We start from the raw sequence: 20928 nt of genomic DNA on the forward strand, positions 1-20928 counted from the left end.
ATTATCTCGGGGCAATTTTGAGAGAGCCAGGGACGAATTAAGCAGAGCTGGTGTGCAGATTATTATGGCCTCTCTCTGGGCTTAAATGGCTCTCTCGAAAATAGTTCTTTTTATTTATCCTCTCATCTCCTCTCCTTAAATTGTAGCCCAGCCCTAAAGGCGTGGATTGATTGTGCATATCCTTTGCTTTGTAATGAGCCTGTTTATCACTTCTGTGGATCTGGAAACAGGAGAGGACATGGGGCCGCTGGGGACTGCCTGCTCCCACCAACCTCTCCTGCCCACTTAGACCAAAGGCAGCTCTGCCTTCAACCCTTTAATTTTTAAAGAAGCCACTTGCACTTTGCATTAGGAATTGGTGGGTGCAAGGTTATATGATGAGTAACTAGAGTTTTTGTTTATTTCCTTATGAGTAGATGGATCTTGGCCCAGAACAGCTGCTGTTAAAGGTCCCTTTAGATGAGAGAAGCCACACTCATTCACTTCCTGGACCCAGGTTGGTGGTGGAGTCATAAAAGTGGCCCTGGTCCCGGAAGAGGAGGCCGTGCCCAGATGCACTATCATCAGCCAGGGGCCTCGAGATTCTGTGCCAGGACAGTGATCCTCAGCCTGACTTCTGATTCTGATTCAGGGAGTTAATGGCCAAGCTGAGACCGGAAGCTGGGCCACTGCACCTTCTACAACATCCCTCCAGTCTCTCCTTGATCTTGACTTTGTTAACATTTTAACTCTTTCATAACTGTTTGGGCAGGAGCAGAGAGACAGAGCCCACGCTGTGTGCCTGGGCTTGTGCCTTTTGCAGATACGGGTGGTCCTGCAGGCAACATGCTCTTCTCAGGGCACTTTGAGTGGACTTCAGGTCAGAGGGAACAACGCTGGCTAAAGGGGCTGTAACACTCTTCTAGGCCCTGGACCAGATGCTTCATGTGCATTAACTCACTGGATCCTCACAACAGCTCTGTGACACTCCCCTATTAGTATCCCCACTGTGCAGATGAAAACACCGAGGCACAGAGAGGTTATGTAACTTGCCCATGGTCACACAGTTGGTGAGTGGTGAAGCCAGGATCAAACCCAGGCAGTTTGGCACCTCCGCCTGAGCTCTTCCCATCACTCCAGAGAGCCTGTGCCAGGTCTTGGGAAACAGGCAGGGGATTGTCTGTTGATGTTTCCCGGGTGCCCTGCTGCCACTGCCCTGGCTCAGCCCACGTCTCTCCCACCCGACTGCATTCCAGCCTCTCCACTGAGTACCATGGCTATAGTGTAGCCCATTCAACCACCCGCTACTCCTGCCTGCAGGACCATGCTAACACAGAGAGCCTCCTGACACGACACTCCTGTTGTTCCTCCCCAGCCCTCTTTAATGGCTCCCAATTGTCTGATTTCTGGGTGTTCCCAACCCATCTAGTCTGATCTCCCACCACACTTTTCATGGGTCCTGACAGCAAAACAAGGATTTACCAACTTGTTCATACAACATTTTTTTCCACCTTCCAGCCTTTATCCAAGCTGTTCTTCCTGCCTGGAATGCCTGTTCTCACCCACCCATGGCTCTTTCATGGCTGCTTCCCAGGCCCTGAGCTTGGCAGGTACTCACCAACTGGATAGTATGTGTCCATGTTGCTTTGTTGCAGAGGAAGTTTTATTTTTTCTCTTTTTGGATCCTAAAAAGAATACAAGTTCACATTAGAAAATCTGGAAAATTGAGACAATCTTTCAGAGAAAAATTAAAGATAGCCTGAAATCCTACATCCACTGTCAATATTTTGGTATACATCTTTTCAATCTTTCTTTTCATTTTTAATATTGTGAAATATTTCAAACACAGAAAGAATGAAGAATAATATAACATTCTCCAGTGCATCCACCTTTTCTTTTATCAACCCAGTAGTTTTTCTATGTATATTAGCAAATTTAGTTAGTTAGTTAGTTTGTTTTCCTACAGACAGGGTCTTGCTCTGTCACCCAGGCTAGAGTGCAGTAGCTCGATCATGGCTCACTGCAGCCTCAATCTCTTGGGCTCAAGCAATCCTCCCACCTCAGCCTCTGGAGTAGCTGTGACTACAGGTGTGCACCACCATGCCTAGCTGCAAATTTAGTTTTAAACCTTTTGGGATAATGATCTACACATTATCCACACCGTTTTGAAAGCTGATTGCCCCCTGGTCCCTTCCCCATATGATAAATCACAAATACTTTTCAATGACCAAAGAGTATTCTCTGAAAAAAAAATATATACAGTAGCTTAGTCAGTTAATCAGTCCCTAATTTTGAACATTTATAATTATTATAAGCAATATTGCACATCCCTGACTATTTACTAAGAATATATTCAGAGAAGTAGAATTATGGGGTCAAATCATAGAAACATTTTGATACATTCTGTTAAATTGGCTTTTCAAATAATTTTACTGATTTCCATTTCCATAAGCAGCATATGAGAATATCAATATTGATTCATCTTAGTGAGTGCTGGGCATTATCACATTTGTAACATATCATCTCTTATGAATGAATGAAGGAATGAATGACAAGAGCCTTTCCTGGGAGGGATAATGTCTCCTTGAGATGCTGCTGTCACACTGCCACTCTCCTTGTGACCAGCTCAGATCCCCTGCCTGTGCAAATGTGCGTGTTGCTCAGGAGGGGAGGTGGGGAGGTGAGGGTAGGGGGCTGACTTCCAGGATATTTCAGTATGGCTTTTAGACCTCAGCCAAGTCTGTGAAGTGACCGTGCAGCCAAAGTAATCACCCTTCCTTGGGCCGGGTTAATGTGCTCCTCCCTTGCTGCTTGGATCAATACTGTACTTACTGCAGATTAGCTAAATGAGCCAGCGCAGCTGGGAATGAGCTTCTAGAGACAATTACTATGGAAAATGCAGCCATATTTTAGTGGGCACCACATGCATGAGGCTCTTTGCAAATATCAATATATATTTGCTTGCTTGACAAAAATAGATCAAACCTAAGTCCGGAGATTAATCCAAATGATCAGAGTGTACATGCTTCTTGTTGTACAAAGTGTGGCGGAACCCAACCTTTTCCATGGTGGCTATTGTTCGGATGGTGCTGGAAGTATCCCAAAATGGGCTAGTGGTTGGCCCATGAGATTGTCTGCAAGTTTATTGCAGGTACAAATAGTAATGAGGCTGCTTATGGTGATAATCATTTATCTCACTTGATCTTCACCACAACCTTGCAATGCTCACTAAACGTTTATTTAATAAATTCATTCATTCGCTTAACAAATAGTGACTGAGTAGCCTTTGTGTACAGGGCCGTGTTCTAGATGCTGGAAGAAGTAGGGCCCTTTTCAGTGGAACTTGCAGCCTGGTAGGACAAGAGTGATAATAAACAAGGAAGCCATGTGCGTGGAAAAGTAATCACGCACTGAGGCAAGTGCTGCAAAGAAAGACAGTGCCATGTAAAGAAAATATATAGGGTGGCGGTGCTTAATTTCAAAAGGGGGGTTGGAGAAGGCTTCTCCGAGGGGGCGACATTGAGGTTGAGATTTGATGGATGAGAAGGAGTGAGCTAGGACAAGAGAAGAAGAGAGACAGTGTTCTTGGCGGAGGGACCTTCTTGTGCAGAGGGAGTGAGCTGGGAACCAGACCAGCAGTTCCAAGGAACAGAGAGGCTGCCATGCAGGGCTGGAGCGGGATGAACAAGGCAAGAACAGGCAAGAACAGTACGCCATCCAGTGGGAGAAGCAGACAGCGGCCAGGCCACACAGAGCCCTGCAGGGCACGGTAAGCACTTTGGATTTTCTTTTAAGGGAGATGGGAAGCAGTCAAAGGACTTTACACAGGGAAGGGATATGATCCAATTTACATTTTCAAAAGGTCACTCTAGGTCCTGGGTACAGAATGAGGAATATTCTATATCCATTTTGATAGCTGGTTCCGGAAAAATAATAATTATAAGTAGACAGGCTGGCAAGGTGGGAGGAAACTTGGGTAGATCCTCCGAAAGGTTCTTTGGGAGGTGAGGATCTGCCATGGCTGCGGGCTCTGGTTCTGAATGTTGTCTGATTTCACATCCCATCTCACGGTTTCTCTTCCCCTTGGGAGGACTTGCCACTGGCAGATTCTTAGCCCAGTAAAAAGGAGAGGCAGAGGATGGAGAGGAGAGAGCTGAGGATCTTTGATGTCAACCCCACCATTCCAGCCCTGGCTGTTCTGGGGTGCTAGCTTTGATCCCAAAGAACAGCACAGAGCCCCTCCTCACTGCATGCAGGGACCCCTCTGGCACAGTGGGGAGGTACCCTGAAGAAAGCTCCTCCTCACTCAGTCACTGGGCTGCAGGTGGCCAGGGCTCAGAGAGCAGGGGACCTGAAGATTGGGTGGCTGGTCAGCAAGGTGTCTGGCCCCCTGGACATTTAGACTGTGCCTGGGTTTTTCCGATTGCTCCCCAACACTCCTCTAGCCACAATTCATTTCCTGTCCTTGGGCTCAGTAACCTCCTCCTTGCTTTTCCCCCGGCAGTCTTCTTGGTTCTCATCCATACCTTCCTTACTCCTTTACACAAGTATAATCTAAAAAAAAAACAGCTGCTTTTTGTGTATGTTTGAAGACAGGTGACCCTCCTAGGAAAGAAGTTTGGGGTGTAGGGAATGAAAGGAGCACGATAGGAAAGATTCCCATTCTCTTCAGTCTTTGAAAAGTATAACATTCAGTATGTGCTTAAATGTTCAAAGAGTCAGCACTAAACAACCAGGAATAGAATGTGTAGCTTCCAAACTACTGGGGAAAGAGACTGGAGGAAGCATAACCCAACAGATGGCTGGGTGACTTCTAAAATAGAAGCAGCAGAGGGAGGAAAAGCAGGACAGAGAAGTTGAATTCCCTTCCATAAACAGGTTGAACATTCTTCTCTGCCCACAGGAAACCTGGGCTGTGTTCTCTCAGGAGGCGTGTGGAGGGAGAGGCATGGTCCGCATCCCCAATGCCTGTGGGTGCTAGCCGATGACTTACACGTCTGCCTTCCCTCAGTTGTAAGTTCCCCGGGGGCAAGGCCAGACCTGGTTCATCCCTCTATGTCCCCGGAACAGGGAGGTTCCGTTGCTGAAGAAGAATAAGAGCACATGTTATTACCCAACGCAAGCTCTGCCCATTCTTTCAGCTAATGCCATCTTATGAAAGGGGTGAATTCAGATCCTACTCTGAAGGCAAAGAAATGGGGCAAAGTGGACCATGAAGCTCAGGGACCCACATGAATGTGAACCACAGATGAGACCAGCAGACAGAAAGCTCTGAGTGTCTGGGGATGGGAAGCTTTCTTATTCCACTGGCTTCTCTCACCATTTTTTCTTCTTTGTCCTCCTCTGCTTCCTTCTCCCTCTTTTGACTTCAGCTGGCAGAGCTGCTTGAAACGAAGCTGTTCCCTGAAAGGCACACGTGAATTTCCCCTGCGGAAAATTCAAACAGACACACTTGAGGATTTCCACTAAATTCTCTCCGGCCCCCAGAGCACTGGGGAAGCGTGTGAGACCTGTGCCATCCCAGAACTGTGGCGACAATGGTAGTTAATGTCCATCATCCGCAGGCACCTTCGGGATGAGGAGCGTGCAGAGATGACTCACGCCCACACCGGTGACCTCCAACACACCAGGGAAGGCAGGAAAAGGCTGTGTGCCAGGATCTTGTTCTGGGCTAGAAAAGTACGCCTGTTCATTACCCGACCTTTGCTAAGTACACCAACTAATGGAGCGAGAGACATGAAAGATCTTCACAGGCCATGTGGAAATGTAATTCAAACCCAGCCTGAGGAGGTCACAGTACGTGAGATTAATTTTCATCCTGCCTTTCCTTACAATGCTAACCTTTGCCTTACAAAAAAGTTATTTAAAAAGAGATAAGTCAGTGTCTATTTGGCATTTGAAGGAGTTTTAATCCTAGCAACCCTGTTAGAAGTGTTTCCGTTTCCTTAGGATTCAGTTCGGGAAACTGTGTATTGATTCTTTACATCAGAAATAATTGTTCTGGGTTTGAAATCTATCAAGTATTGGAAATTCAAATCAAGCTATTTGTGAAGTTCTGTTTAATGAGGGTTATCAAGTCATTTATTAGTGGCATCTGTCGGCCTCCTGGTCCCCTCTGCTATTCCTACAGGCCCAGGGTGTCCCATTATATGCCCCATGATGCAGCCGGATGGGCCCCCTCTCTGGTCTGGGCATCTCTGCCTCCATACATGGTGGGCAGTCCCACCCTCCCCCACTGCCCTGGGAGCTGTTCCATCCCAGCCCTCCATGTCTTATCTTTCTCTTCCACTTTCTGTTTTCTCTCCTGTCCTCTCTTCCCATCACCCCATTGCTTCTGTTTTCTGTCTCCCCTCCCAATCTCCTGCCTCTTTGTCATACATTCACCCTGTCTCTCATCAACACTAAGGCCAGCCCGTGTCACCAAACTGCCTCCCATCAGAGGCCTCTGAAATTCTCCAAATCCTCCTTCAACATGTTGCATCCTGACAGTATGGGATCCTGAATTTTAAACATTTACCACCCATTATTTATCAATCGCACTTTTATCTTTTGGCCTGAAACGGGCCGCCTCCAGAGCCTGGGGGTTGGGAGCTGATGGCAAGTTCCCTGTGCCTCTTCTCCAGCCCTCTGGGTTTTACAGAATGCGATTTTGTGTTCTTGCACAAAATCATGGTGCTCCAGCCTGAAAAAGTCTACTCATCAGGAAATCTCCCTCCCCTTTGAGCACTAGAACTGTCTTTTTGTGGGACTTGGTCAGCCCTGAGATTTCTTATAGGAGATAAAGGGCCAGATTGGGGAGATGCTTGGAGAGAAATGGTTGACAGGGCCTGGAGAGCACACAGTGGAGGAAGACATCGACGAGGTCTCCTCCTCACCGTCTTTCCTCCTTCCGTCTCTCCCAGTCAATCCCCAAGCCTTGGTTGATGCCCAGTTCCCTAAGGTCACACACGAACTTCTCGTATGTTTGTTGTCATTCCTCTTTCCTTTAATTCTCTCTGCTTCAAACTTGGGAGAGAGATTTTCTCTGATGAATTTTTCAGGAAACTCCCTTCAGGCTCCCTGCTGCCCCTTCCAGCCACTTTCTGCTTTGGGATCCCCGAGGACTATCCAGAGAGCCCATGTGTCATTTTTAAGAAACTTTGTTACAAGGCAAGAATTAAAGGACATCCTCAAATGGTAGTGCACCCAGGGGAGGGTGGGATGACGAAGAGCCCGAGACATACGCTGTACAGCAAGGTCCGCAGAGCTGGGATGCCCACGGGGTGGGGTGGGGTGGTGGCTCACACCTGTAATCCCAGCACTTTGGGAGGCCAAGGTGGGTGCATCACTTGTGGTCAGGAGTTTGAGACCCACCTGTGCAACACAGTGAGACCCAATCTGTACAAAATATACAAAAATTAGCCAGATGTGGTGGTGGGTGCCTGTGGTCCCAGCTACTTGGGAGGCTGAGGCTGGAGGATCACTTGAGTCTGGGAGGTGGAGGATGCAGAGCCATGGTCACGCCACTGTACTCCAGCCTGAGTGACAGAGTGAGAGCCTGTCTCAAAAAAAAAAATCAAAAACCAAAACCAAAATAAAACCCCTGAACCCCCAAAACAGAAGCAAAAATGAATATCTATTGACTCCATCACTGACGTTGGACCCGTGAGTTCTAGGGCCTTACCAGCATCATCAGGACACCCCAGTCTCTTGAGAGACAGTATTGTCTAGTACTCAGCACTGCCTGGACTTGGAGCCTGGCCCCACCTCTTACGAGCTCTGTGACCTTGGGTGAGCGACTTAACATCTTTGTGCCTCAGTTTTCTGGCTTAGAAAATGGGGATAAAAGTAGCATCACCTTCTAGGGCTACTGTGGCTATTAGGTGAGTGAATATTTGTAATGTTCTTAGATTAGTGTGGTGCACACAGCAGGTACTAGCTGAGTGTAAGCAACTGGACATGTTTCCTAGGCCTCTATAACAAAGTGCCATGAACTGGGGGGCTTGGAACAACAGAATGTATTGTCTCATACAGTTCTGGAGCTGGAAGTCTGAAATCAAGGTGCTGGCAGGGCCACGCTCCCTCTGGAATTTGTAGGGATCGATCCTTGCCTCCTCTTGGCTTCTGGTGGTTTGCCAGAATTCTTTGGCATGCTTGACGTACAGGTGCACCATGCAATCTCTGTCTTTACGTGGTATTTTCCTTGTGTCTCCACCCCATCTTCCCGTGTCTGTCTCTGTGTCCAAATTTCTCGGTTTTATAATGAAGGCAGTCATGTTGGATTAGGGATTACTCTAATGACCTCATTTTAACTTAATTATGTCTATAAAGATCCAATTTCCAGGTACTGAGGATTGGGACTTCAACATCTCTTCTTCTCTCTCTCTTTTTCTTTGTCCTCTTTCTTTACTTTTCTCTTCATTGGCTTTCATTTAATAGCAGATTTGCCCTAGGCTTTGGTAAAGATGTTCATTGCAGTTCTGGGCTTATTACAGTCTACCATCTTAGCAGCCTACCATCTTTTCTAATAGTTTCAGTGAAAGCCCCTGACTGTCTTTCATTGGCTCAGCTTGGATCATGTGTCCACTCTGGAGCCTGTCCCTGTGTCCATGGTGCTCCCATTGGCCATCCCTGGAGCAGGTGCTGGGGTCAGTCCCACTCAAGCCATGTTGATTGTGAGTGGAGTTGAGGTGGTTGCCTAGAATAAAAACTCAGGTCTTGCTTCCTGGAGAAGGAGTGCTGGCAGGCAATAGAACTAGATGAGCTCTGAAGCCTTGAAAGAACGTGGTCACGAGTCCTGCAGAGTTGTCTTCAATTCTGTTAATGCGATCATCTGAAATGGGATTGAATTTATTGGGGGAGATATTCAGAGAGCTAGAGAAGACCAAGGGGAAGAAGGACAAGAGGTAGATTTGAGTTCAGTGTGAGGAAATACTTTGTAGGCACAGAGCAGCCAACAAAGAAGGGGCTTTGCCTTGGGAGGTGGTCCACATCCTCCTCCTGGAGGCAGGCAAGAGCAGCCATCTAGTTTACTGAGAATTCTGTAAAGGCAATTCACACAGTGGAAAAGGAGTGGACTAAATCAGTGGCTTTCAAACATTTATTACTGTGACCCACAGAAATGGATTTATATTATAAACCAACACACACACACACACACACACACACACACACACAACTGAAACAAAAGTTTCACGAAGCAATTTACCTTGACTATAAGTATGTTCTCTGACATAGTCCTTTCTCTTCTATTTCATTTTAAAAACACTCACAGCTCAGTAAATTGATTTCCCAGCCTGGTGTTTAGAAACCTGGACTAGATGACCTCTGAGGTCCCTGCAGCTCCGTGACTCTGGGGTACCGAGACAGGTACCAGTGGGCCAAAAAGGAGGAAATGTGGTTTGGTATCACCAAATGTCACTGGCACAGTTGGTGATGACACTGGACTGGAGCCAGCTCTCTGGACCCTGCAGCCCAACTTCTGATGTTACTTCTCTGCCACCTTCGATGACTGCCCTGTCTGCCTGTAAAGTAGAGTATTTGTAACCATATTAGTCCTTTCCACGGATAACTTTATGGGTTCCCCATTTGTCTGATAAAGGTAAAAGGTTTGATGTCTTCATCTGCTGTCCTCACTAACCGTCCCAGGAGTCCTTCCCAGTGTTTTCCAAAGCTCTGTGCCCTTTGAGCTGTCCTCCTCCGAAACACTTAAATCCACACCTTTGATCCTATCCTTCCCTTGGCTTGGGTGTCCTCCCTCCATGTCCCCCTTTCTAAATTCTCCCTGTCCTCCCGTGTTCTCTTTTAGGAAGGCTCCCATGGTTCATTTCCCAGGTGGCAGGATCTTCTGCTCCTCTGAGTCCTTTCAGCCTCGTACTGTTCCTGTTCTTCCTGGACCATGAAACCATTAACAGAGAGGGTTGTGGGGTTTTTGTGTGTGTGTGTGTGTGTGTGTGTGAGTTTCCCACAATACCTAGCCTGGTGTGTCCAGAGAAGATGCTCAGTACCTGCTTGAAGAATGGAGAGATGGATCAATGGGTGGATGACTGAAAGGATGGATTTCACAACATTGAATCTAATTCATTTATTCAACATATATCTAATGAGCACCTATTATGTGTCACGCACTATTCTAGTTACTGGGGACACCACATTGAACAAAAGGCAAAGATTCCTGCCCTCATGGAGCTTACACTCTACTGGGGGAGACAATGAACAAAGCACAGTATATGCATCTGGTGGTGATGGCTAAGAAGAAAACTAAATAGGGAAGGGGATAGAAGTGTTAGGGCTATTGCAGTTGTAGATGGGATGGCCAAGGAAGGCCTCCCTGAGAAGTTGATATCTGAGTAAAGACATGAAAGAGATGAGGCGTGAGCCATGTGGAGACATGTGGGGAGAGCTCCCAGGCAGAGGGGGAGCACAGGCAAAGGCCCTGAGGCTGGAGCATACCTGTCACACTAAGGAACAGCAATGAGGCCAGTGTGGCTGGAGCAGAGCAAGTAGGGGGCGGGGGGAGTGGTGGAAGCCGAGGTGAGAGAGGGGAAAGAGGGACAGGCCACGTGGGGTCTTTGTCACAGGTTTCATTCCCCAGGAAGTAGACTCTGAGATGAAGATTAGTGGGCAGAAGGTTTATTAGGGAGTTCTCTTGGGATCAACACCTATGGAAGGGAAGGGAAGGAAAGGGAAGGTGCAAGGGAAAGAAAAAGGAAAGGAGAAGGAAGAGAAACAGACAAGGCAGAGGAGGAAGCTGAGCTGTGATACAGTCTCAAGGGGGGCCTCAGCCAACCCCGCACGGAGGTCTGAAGACAGGCTCACCTTCCACAGGTGTCCTAAGTTGGGGTGAGATGACCAGGCCTTATACTCCTGTGTTGATCAGGCACTGGGTGCAGGTTGCCTGGAAGAGGGGGCGTGACTTTTAGTTGAGGCAGTGCCTGAGGAGATGATGGCTGTGGGCTGGTGGTTGGTGCCACTCCCAACATCTGGGAGGATAAGTTCTATATCCCTGAAGAGGAGTCTAAAGGGTATGTCATGGCATCCAGCATAGCCTTGTAGACCAATATGAGTGCCCTGTTGCTACTCTGAGTGACACGGGAAGACACTGGGGGTCTTGAGAAGAGTGGCGTAACTGGACTGATACTTTCACAGACTCACCCAGGTTGCTGTGAGCCAGTGGCACGTGATGCGGATGAGAGAGGGTGGGGGCTGGACCAGGGTGGAGGCAGGGGAGGTGTGAGAAGTGGTCAGACTTTGGACTTACCTTGAAAAACGCAGAGCTGATGGGACTTGCTGACAGATCTGATGTGGGGTTTGGTTGAAATAGAGGAAGTAAGAATGATTCTGAGGATTTCAGTGCAAGAAACTCAAAGGACAGAGTTGTGGTTAGCTGGGATGAGGAAGCCTAGGTATAGAGGAGGTTGGGGGAGAAGATCAGGTGCTAAGTTTGGGATGCTCATTAGCCATTCAAGGAGGCATGGCCCATTGACTTGGACACCCAGGCCTGGAGTGCAGGGCAGAAATACGAGCTGGATGCACTGGTTTAGGAATAGTTAGCATCTAGATTCTCCACTGGTGGAGGGTGTATGTGTGTACACATGCGCTCACTTGTGGGAAGGATATGGGGGAATGGTTGGGATAACCTGTGTGTGGCTGACTCAGACATGGGGCTGCCCTTTCCTGGGCTGTTCTAGGCTTGGACCTATGGTCTCTCTAAGAAGTCTTAGGCCAGACTCTGAAGGAACATCGTAGGGGCTGCCCACACCCACCACGTGCTGAAGTGGTCTGAACTCTGATGGGCCGCTGTCCTTGAATTGCAGGACTGAGTGTGGGGTCTCACATCAGGGCAGGGGTTGAGCAGATGCCTCTAAGGTCCTTCCCCACTGTGATTCAGGGACTTTCTGTGGCTCTTCTCCCTGAGGGCTTTTCTCTCATCACTGCTCTGCCTTCACACTGCCTTTGTTCCCTCTTGTGCCACTCTGGAGTTTGTTCCACTCTGGAGCCACTTCCCCCTGGAGAGGTTGCTGGCATTTCCCTCACTTTATTCTCAGTCTCTTCAAACTTCCCAAAGATATTAGTAGTGTGCAACCTGAGGAGGAGAGGGGCATTGACAAAATGAATTCTGACAAAGATAATTGTGTGAATCCTTTGTAGCTCAGCCCTGAACCTGGCTCTACACTGTCAGTTTTTATTTTATTCAAATGCTGGAGTCAAACGTCCCCCTAAAGGTGAGAGAGTAGTGGGAGATGAGAAGGGGAATGAATGGGACTACAGGCCAAAGGCAAGGTCTAAGCCCTGTTTTGTGAGCCTCCTGGGGTCTGGGCTGCAGTGGCACGTCCCTGGGCTTTCTCTGGTCTTGGGATCTAGATAGTCTCTAGGATGGATAGACAGACGTGTGAAGGGCTTAAGGGACTACCACGTTGGCACTGCCTGCAAGGCTGGGAATCACAGCCTTAATGAACATTGAGTTTCTTGATGAAGCAGGCACAGTCTTGTCCCTCCTGGGTGAAGAGAGTGAGCCCCTGGCAGGAGGGGGTCACAGTGACCTTGCAGAACTGCATTGCAGCTGACTCTGCTCAGTGTTCCCTGCCATCACAGCTGACAGGGAACCACAGGGGGCCACCACTGCCCTCCAGGCGTACTCTCACTAAAATTTCCCAGCGGCTGCTTGTGGGACTGCACCCTAACCCTCAGGCTTATGGTCTTTTTTGGGTCAGGAACCAAGGGCTCCCAGGGTGCTTGGTGTGGATGTCTCCATGGATGGGCCATGTGGCTGAGCCTTTGCTAAAATGACCTTTCTCAATATCCCAATTTCTACTCTGTGAAATCCAAGTCATCCATCAGCACCTTACTCTGGACCTCCCTTAGGATCCTTCTTAACACATGCTGTAAGTAACTGCCACCAAACAATGACCACTGGCAACTGAGAGGAAACCTATTTATCATCCCTGATCCAGAAGACAGAACCAAAATTTAATCAACATTTAGTGTTTTTGTGTTACTGGTTTAGTTTACATGTTACTTATGCTGTAGGTATCAGAAGTTAATCTGGTCCCTATTACGACAGTTTTTCATATTTGGTGATGAACATTTGATAATTGTGCGTGTTTTCTTTCTTTTTTTTAGATGGAGTTTTGCTCTTGTTGCCCAGGCTGGAGTGTAATGGTGTGATCTCGGCCCACTGCAACCTCTGCCTCCCAGGTTCAAGTGATTCTCTTGCCTCAGCCTCCCGAGTAGCTGAGATTACAGGCATGCCCCACCACGCTCTGCTAATTTTGTATTTTCAGTAGAGACGCGGTTTCTCCATGTTGGTCAGGCTGGTCTTGAACTCCCAACCTCAGGTGATCCACCCACCTCGGCATCCCAAAGTGCTGGGATTACAGGTGTGAGCCACTGTGCCAGCCATGTGTAATTTTCTTAATTAGAAAAGCATAAGCTTAAAGAGCTGGCCAAGAAGAATCCATCCTTTTGGAGGTCATGTTGAACTGCCCCTTAGCTGTTTAATGACATGAGAAAGTGCGTAGGGACAAATGCTTGCATTCCCTACATTAAAGGCCCAAAAAGCCACAAACAGTGATTATGTCCCATCAATCATTTCAGTGAGCAGATCTGTCAAACTAGGGAAATCCACCAGTTTCACTAGTGAAGAACTGGGGCTTCTTCTTACTTCTTTATCTGGGATGCCTCCCTTGCCCATCAGTACGTGAAATAACATCCCACAGAGCTAGGCTGGGAGGTGGGAGATGTTTATGTCAACGGACAGTGTCTGAGATGGCTTCTCGGAGAAGTGAGATTAGCTGTATCAGGAACGCAGAAAGTCCAGGTGCATCTCTCAGTGACTTCTCTCAGCCTCAGTGTCCTCCTTTACAAAAACAGAGAGTTGTGCCCAGTCATACTGCAGAGCATTCCGTAGACTTGGTTTTGATGCTGTGGCTTTGTGTGAACACCTGTGGGGCTAGATGCATCAAAACCAAACATATGGTCTAAATATCAGGCAATCCAGCCGAACTGGTTAGGTGAGCAGGAGCCAGCTTCTGTCCCCAAGGACCTCACATGCTAGTAAGGGATGGGACCAGATGCACAGAACTGTCACACAAGGCAGAAAGTAGGAATGGCCAAATGGAGGTGCCAAGACTATCCCCTGGGAGTTGGGAGACAGCAAGCCTTGCTCTGGCTGGGGGGTGTGTGAATGTGTGTGTAGATCTGGGAAGGCCTAAGGAAGCAGCAGCACTGAGCAGAGCCCTGGAGCCAGGCTAAGATTTGGAAATGGAAGCAGAAGGGCACCCCTCTGTCCTTTACTTAGGCCTGGCACATGAGAGCTACCCCAAAATGCTTGCTAACCCACCCTTGAGTCTTTCTCTACACATCTAGTTTACTCATTTGGGGACCTCAGGCCATGATCAAACAGTGTTTAAAAAAATTAACCCTGGCCAGGCGTGGTGCTTCTTGCCTGTAATCCCAGCACTTTGGAAGGCCGAGGCAGGCAGATCTCTTGAGGTCAGGAGTTCAAGACCAGCCTGGCCAACATGGCAAAACCTTATCTCTACTAAAAATATAAAAATTAGCCAGGCGTGGTGGCAGGCGCCTGTGATCCTAGCTATTTGGGAGGCTGCGCCGAGAAAATCGTTTGAACCTGGGAGGCGGAGGTTGCAGTGAGCCAAGATCATGCCACTGCACTCTAGTGTGGGCGACAGAGTTAGACTCCATCTCAAAACAAAAAACAACAACAAAAACAAAAATTAACCCTGGAAGCAGAAAGGCAAAGACAAGCAAAATCCATTCATTTGGTCATAGCTCTTGTTTTGAGACTCTGAGAGCCTGGGCAGGAATCATTTCAAGGCAAGAAGCCCACTGGGAGCTCAGGTTTAAAAAAAGGGTAGGAGCTATGAAGGCACTGGGGACTCCTGTGGCACCCAGTCACCAAAGGTACAGATAGGCCTCTTAGGAACTGGACTTTGGATATCTCCCCTTTCCACATTGCCACTGTCCATTATTGGGTGCCTGGTTTCTCATTTTGCTTCTGTCTGAGCTCCCATTTCATTCTACTGCTCTCAGATCTGGCTTTTCTGCTCATCATCTGCTTGCGCAAGGCCCATCGAGGCCTCCACAAAATGGTAGCTTCAGCCCTCAAACTTCCAACGCCTTCCTACGCCATTCCCTGTGGCTCACTGGCCAGTGTCGGAGTGCCCTGATTCCAGATTTTCAGAGGAAACAGTCTGATGAGGTCGGCTTAGGTAGATTCTGCCTCTGACCCAATCAGCTGAGAGCAGGGGTGTGTCAGGCCCCACACACTGTAGAGCAGTCCCCTTCCAAGCTGCTTTTCCAAGAAAGGGTGGAGCGAAAATGATGGGCTTCTCCGGGAGGAAAGGCGTCCTTCTCCTGGGCTGTCGCATATAGTGTGGACACTCACGCTATCTGCCTTGAAGGCTTGATTACCCAGAGGAAGGGCATAGCAGCCTAGGCCTATTCTTGCCATTGTCAATGGGATTAACATTAACATACCATGAACAGCTGAATACATGCAGGAACACTTGTCTTTGTCTAACAAAGTCTACGTGGCACCTTTTCTTTCTAGTGCTAATCAGGCAATCTTAAAGCATATTTTGTGTCTGTGTTGGAAGAAGGAATGACAGTAGGCATTACTCACTGCCCCCCGGCCTCCAGGCCAAGGCTTTAGTCATCATTATCAGCTGCCACAGGTTCCTGGGCTTAGAGCACTGAGCTCTAGGTGCTGACTGCCCCAACGGAGACATGGCCAGTGTCTGGACCTCGGAGTGTATGTTCCTATAGAAATAGATGTGAAATGGTCAGTTGGTTCCCACACCAGCCCACAAAGGCTATGTAATCAATTCTTTGTGGACCCTAATGGCCATTTAATACAAGCTTCTCTACATTCATGAGATGAAAAAAACAACTCTAGAAGCAAAACTTGTCTTAGAGCTAAAAGGGGACTCAGTAATCCCCTGTAATCATCCCTTTGATGGCAGGTCCAGGAGAGTAAGGAAGGTAATCAAAATCACACAGCTATTTAGTGGCTGGATTACAACTGAACTGACATAGTAGCTACACTACCATTGAGGAAACAAAATTCTAAGTCTATGAAGCTGTATAAGAAATAGGTTGTTGGCCAGGCATGGGTGGCTCACACCTGTAATCCCAACACTTTGGGAGGCCGAGGCAGGAGGATTGCTTGAGCTCAGGAGTTTGAGAACAGCCTGGGCAACATAGCCATATCTACTAAAAATAAAAATAAAATTAGGCGTGGTGGTGCACGCCTGTAGTCTCAGCTACTCAGGAGGGAGATGGGAGAATCACTTGAACCTGGTAGATTGAGGCAGCAACGAGCTATGATTGCACCTCTGCACTACAGCCTGGGCAACAGAGCAAGACTCTGTCTCAAAAAAGAAAGAAGGAAAGAAGGAAGGAAGGAAGGGAGGAAGAAAGAGTTTGTTGTTGTTTATCTTGAATATTGATGCTCTAGAAAAAGCAGGTTGAATTAGATGAGAGGTGATAGACACCTTTATGAAGTTCCAAGGGCTTCCAAATACTTTCAAAAGGGGTTCGTGGTTGTAATGCATGAAAACTCTCTCTGTCTCTCTCTCCACGTACACACACACACACACAGAGGCATGTATGTATCTGTATTGAACATATATAGAGAGATAAGGAAATAACTGGTTCTTTATTATGTGTTTTCCTTTCAGAAGCTGAAAATTGCATTTCTCTCTTATTTAGAGGAATGTAGAGCACTGTTGTCCAATAGAACTCCCTGAAATGATAAAACTGTTTATATCTGCACTGTGTCACCACTAACCACATGTGGCTATTCAGCATTTGAAATGTGGGTGATACAACAAAGGAACTGAATTTTTAATTTTATTTAATTTTAGTGAATTTATCTAAATGTTAGGGAATTGAAATTTAAATGTAAATAGCCATTTGTGGACTTGTGAACAGTGCAGCATAGCATTACTAGTATGCTTATCAGCCCAAACAGACTTCAGCCTCTCAGGTGTAACAAAATGGAGTAGGATGGGAGGAGGAAAAATAACAGAGACAAAGAAGGAAGTTCAGTGGAAGGTAGCTGGACACAAGCTACAGAGGTTGTGTGTCTATGTATGAAGGGCCACTTGTGGAGCGTACACTGGGTTGTGAGCAGTAAGAGGCAAGGAGAAGGGGTACTTGGTATATTCAGCATTCTCCTATGGGATTAAATAAGGACAGAAGTGGTGAAGAAACAATGGTAGGACAGTTCCACACCTTGGCCACCAGGGGCCCCCGGTGACCCAGTGCAGCTTGGTTTCTGAGGTGAGAGAGGCCAGGTGTCTGTGGCAGGAACGTGGGGGGTGGCGGGGGATGAAACACAGAAAAGCAGCAGACTTTGAGCGGGTCCAAAAGGAGAGGAGAGGGATATTGGCTCATTATGTTGTGCCAAGCACCACTTTAAGCACTTTACAAATAACAGCCTACGAGGTAACTATTTAATCACCCTCACTTTACAGATGGGGCAACTAAGGCATACGTAATTTGGACAGATAACTTGGCTAAAGTCACAGAACTGTTAAGTTCCGAGTTAGGAAATGAATTAAACAGTCAGGCTGCAGAGTCTGGGTTAACTGTTGTGCTCTGCTGCTCCCATGAGGAGCCTGCCCCTGCGTGGTTCTGGAGCCCTGTCTAGAATGTGGACATGTACCACCACTCAGCTGGGGTATCTCCACTTGCCTCCCAGTATGAGGCTGTTGGGAAGATTTGTGTGAAATATTGTATCTTTTTGATTTTTTTTTTCCTACGGTCACTTTTCATTCATTTATCCATTCAGGTGTTCAGCAAGTAAACATGGAGCCTGCTGAAGCTGGGAATGCGAAGTGTGCAAGAAGCCTCCCTGTGGGAACCTACGGCTCAGCAGGGAGATGTGAAATAGCTGGGAATGCCGGCTACACAGTGTAAAGGGCGTGCCACCTTGGGATGGGGTCAGAAACAGAGGAGAGGGGAGATCCTGGCCAGCAGGGGTGTCACAGAGGCTCTTTAGAGGAGGGGGCCCTGGAGCTGAACTTTGAGACCAGCAGCATTCGAACACATCCATGGGTCTCCCTTTCAGATTTCAGTGCCCTCTTGGCCTTGGGCTGATGAGCTAAGTTGCTACTGGAGAATGACTTTTCACGGGAAATTCAGAAACCCAGTCATCAATGTTGGACTACCCTGCCACCAAGTCCCTCCATTGCCCTGGCTTGGTGTGGCTGCAAGAAGTCATCTGTTCAGGCCCCTCCTGCCTCCTCCACACACTCACCTCCCTCAGACTCAGAACAGCCAATGCTGCCCTCTGAGGTCTGCCCCTTTGCACAGGCCTTGCCCACATCCAGGCTCCTGGATTCCTCAGAAGCTGGCTCCTGGGGCCTGTCCAGCAAGGCTTGGAAGCCCGGATCCCCAAAGACCTGCTAGTTAATGAGTTCTGCAAAAACTAGGTCTGCCTGTAATCGAAATGGGAGTACAAGGCTCGCACAGTCCCTGAATTAATTCAGTCCTGTTAGAAAGGGAGCAAGGCAGAGTTTCTGCTGCTGTCTGCAGGACCCATGGAGGGGTCTGTGCACTGTTACTTCCATTTGGGGACCCATTGTTTTCCATCGCTTCAGCACAATCTGGGAAACATTCTCCAAGTCTATTGTTCCTGTCTCCTGCTGCCACACTGAGGCAGTTGTTAACAATGCCCTCTGCCCACCCCGGACCCCTCCTCCATTTAAATACCAGTCTGATGGGCAAAAAGAGCATTTAATGACTGCTCCAGACTAAAAAGTTCCTATTATTTTATTCCCTTCTTACTCCTGCCCAATTTCCTTCCACATGGGGACAGGTGGGTATAAAATAAATGGAGCTGGAATTACAATCACAAGAAGACAGGTGGGGAAATTGAATGTGGTTAGAAAATTTGTCCGTGCGCCTACAGGTGTGTCTCCTGAGGTCTTGCAGGGTACCACCATCCCCCTCCCCCAGCCTGGCCATTCTTCAAATGGTCTGGGAATGGGGAATATGAGTGGCCGAGACTTCCCCTCCCATTGGAGTCGTCTGAGTATCCAGGCAGAAGGAAAGGAGACATTTGGCAAGGGGGCTCTTAGAATGGCAGCCTTGAAGAGGTGCAGGCAGTGCTGACCTGACACTACCTTCACCATCAGGTGTTGGGCCCCCAGTACGATACCACAGAGTCTTTATGCCTTCCTTCTGGATTCTCTTCTTTCCTCTCCTTACTCAGATGCCGCCCCCATTGGGAAGTCTTCCTTGATTACCCCAGAGTTAGTTTCTCCGTGCTTTCTGCTCCTCTCTCTTTGTATCCCTATTAAACGTGTTATTGGTCTATGATGTTCTTCTGCATTACAACCTGTCTCCATGTTTGATGGCTGGTGACTTCCTGTACAGAGGAGGTTTAGGGACATGCATGCTTGAGAAAGACTCCTGTTCTCCACTTGCTTGCTGTGTGACTGTGCAAACTTCTTTTATCTCTATAACTCTGTCTGTAACATGAGGACAAGAAAGTCTATGTCACAAGGCTGTTGTAAGGAGTGCGTAAGATCCAGCTTCCTTCTCTCCACCTCAGCCATTTACAGTCACTACTATTGGGAAACTAGGGCTGTGGAGTCAGATCAGCCTGGGTTTGAATCCTGGCTCCACCACTTTCCAGCTGTCTTTGGTTTTTACAAGCATTCTGTGCCTCAGTTATTCATCTGTAAAATGGTGATAACTCCTATCCCATATCTCATATACTTCTTGGGAGAATAAACTAGGGTAATGCACGTAGATTGCTCAGCGTAGGCCTGGCACGGACCCAGCATTCTGAAAGTTAGCTATCATCGTTGGTAGTGTTGCTACTAACACTGTGAGTTGGTGGAGTCTGAAGCCTCAGCCTAGTATAGTGCCCAGAGCCTAGTGAGTACTGAGTATATAAAAAGGAAAATGTTTCATTGTAAACTGGGAACCATGATCCAAATGTAATGCTCAGTAATGTCACCCCTTGTCAATTATGAATGATTAGGACATGATGCAGGTGACTTGAGCCTGCATCAGAGACCATGGGCCTGGGAGATGCCTAGGGGTGCCTGCCCCTTTGGCTATCACAGTCTCCAGCTCTTCCAGACTATGCCAGGTGCAGGCGAGCTGGAGGTAACAGACAGTCACCCACTGATAGCCAGAAGTCTAACCCAGGAGGAAAGAAACCCCAGGGCTGCCAGTTCACATGCAGCTGGGAGCACTCGCAAGCCATGGTCAATGGCCAGAAACAGACGAGAAGAACCAAGGGAAGGGTTGGTATTTGCTGGGGTCTGCCGATTCCCAAGCTCTGGCCTGTGGTGAAGCAGCAAAAATGTGCCAAGCTGAACCACAAAGAGCTTGAGGAGACCTTGGCCTTCCTTCCAGGCTGTGAGGGCCTGGGCTGCCCTGAGCCATCCTCTGGAAAGGTTTTCAGGCCCAGAGTCATGTCTGTGTTTACATCTGTGCCTAAGTCTGTAGCGATCTGGGATATGGATATTTACATAGCTAACATTTACTAAGGGCTAATTATGTTCCAGCTTACATGGACCAATATTGTGGTAACATCAATCATATCCATGATATAGATACTACAGTTTCCTCACCATGAAACAGAGATAATAAATTCGAGGCCCTATTAGTCTCAGTCAGAATCAGTCATGTTATGCTGTGGTAATGAGCACCTCCTAGATGTCAGTGGCCTGAAGTGGTCTCAGTCACATTGTATGTCCTTCTTGTATCAGCCAAGGGCACTGGCCTGTGCTATTGTCATGGTCAGCCTGGGGCACAGTCACTATGACAGAGGGAGAGAGAGGGGAGCCTTCCCTGACTCTTAAGGCCTCTGCCAGGAAGTGACAGACAGCGCTGCCGCTCACATTTTATTGGCTAAGGCAAGTTACACGACCGCATTAAACTCGAAGGTAGTGGGGAAATGCAACCCTACTAGATGCCTGGAAGAGA

At 47.9% G+C, this 20928-nt stretch overlaps 1 long non-coding RNA gene across 1 annotated transcript; it reads left to right on the plus strand.

Moving 5' to 3' along the window:
- The first annotated feature begins 2689 nt into the window (after positions 1-2689).
- On the plus strand, positions 2690-18106 carry LOC105485775 (uncharacterized). Its single transcript, XR_989787.3, has 3 exons — positions 2690-3748; positions 5352-5775; positions 17774-18106. It is a non-coding gene; the product is annotated as an uncharacterized lncRNA (long non-coding RNA).
- Positions 18107-20928: the final 2822 nt, after the last annotated feature.

This window comes from Macaca nemestrina, chromosome 14 (genome assembly GCF_043159975.1).
Source record: "Macaca nemestrina isolate mMacNem1 chromosome 14, mMacNem.hap1, whole genome shotgun sequence".
NCBI classification, from domain to species: domain Eukaryota; kingdom Metazoa; phylum Chordata; class Mammalia; order Primates; family Cercopithecidae; genus Macaca; species Macaca nemestrina.